Genomic DNA, 1,363 nt, shown 5'->3' with positions numbered 1-1,363 from the left:
GCTTTGGCCTGCTCTTTGCTGTGGTTTTTACGACCTTGGTCCTAGTTCTCGTGATTGGGTGTTTCCGTGGTGGCTTTTGCTGATCAGCGGTGTACTAAGTCTGAGGTACATGAGCAGCAGCACCCCTCATAATCTGTTTTAACTAACAACTCCTGGTGCCTGTAAGACGGACGTAGATAAGCCGCAGGCGCAAGAAAATTTTTACTTTCGCTTTGCGATCTCATTGCCTGCCTGGCAGCTGTAAGACGGACGTAGATAAGCTGCCTCCGCCATGGGCTCATCTCAGTCAGTGATTACCACTCTTGAGACTGTCATTAAACAATGGGACATTAAAATTGGACATAAGACCTTAAGGAGTTTTGTTAAGGAGGTGGATCGGGTTGCCCCCTGGTATGCCTGTTCAGGCTCGTTGACCCTCGCCTCATGGAATAAGTTGGGGAAAGATCTTGATCGCCATCATGCGGACAACGACTTGGGACTAGGTACCAAAGCCATCTGGAAACTTGTTAAAAATTGTTTAGAGGATGAAAATTGCAAGGAGGTGGTGAGTGAAGGACAGGTCACACTCGAGGGGGTACAGGACAGCATGTCAGAAACCGAACGGAGTGAGAGGTTGGGTGCGCGCAAAAAAAGGGACGTCCCAAAAAAGAAAGATAGATATCCTCCCAGAAGGAAAGGCAAAACCCTAGGGGACACTAAAATTAAAAAGGAGAAGGGCAAGTTATACCCCTCCCTGGAACTGGAAGCGCTGACCCTCGACAGCTCAGATAGTTCCAAAGAAGATGAGTCCTCTGATGAGGAGGTCTTAGGTCCAGAGGAGGCAGCAGAGTTGGATGAAGAAGCAGCTCGATATGAGGAGGAGCCATACCACCCAGATGATAGTGCTAAATATAGGAGACCACGTAAAGTCCCCCCTTCCGTGGTCATGCCTTCTGCCCCTCCTCCTTATGAATCCCCATTGGCCTCTAAGGGATTCTCCTTAATGGCGGAAAAGGTGAGGAAAAAATTCACAACGGCATTTCCTGTCTTTGAAACAGAGAATGGGGGGCGAGTTCAGGCTCCTGTTGATTTCAACCAGCTTAAGGAGCTGGTTGAGTCAGTCCGTAAATATGGCTCCAGTGCCAATTTCACATTGGTGCAACTTGAAAGACTTGCCAATTCTGCCTTAACCCATGCTGACTGGCAAATGATAGTGAAAGCAGCCTTCCCTAGTATGGGTCAGTATATGGAATGGAAGGCGCTCTGGCATGAGGCCGCCCAAGCGCAGGCTCAGACTAACGCCACTGCGTTGACTCCAGAACAGAGGAAATGGACGTTGGAGTTATTGACAGGACAAGGAGCCTATCCTGCAGACCAAACTAAT

At 48.9% G+C, this 1,363-nt stretch overlaps 1 pseudogene; it reads left to right on the top strand.

Annotated features, from left to right (window-relative positions):
* Positions 1 to 271: 271 nt before the first annotated feature.
* The window catches only part of LOC116094892, a 1,870-nt pseudogene continuing 778 nt past the window's right edge, over positions 272 to 1,363 (top strand).

Source organism: Mastomys coucha, unplaced genomic scaffold, assembly GCF_008632895.1.
Source record: "Mastomys coucha isolate ucsf_1 unplaced genomic scaffold, UCSF_Mcou_1 pScaffold17, whole genome shotgun sequence".
NCBI lineage: Eukaryota > Metazoa > Chordata > Mammalia > Rodentia > Muridae > Mastomys > Mastomys coucha.
This window is presented reverse-complemented; position numbering and strand designations above follow the sequence as displayed.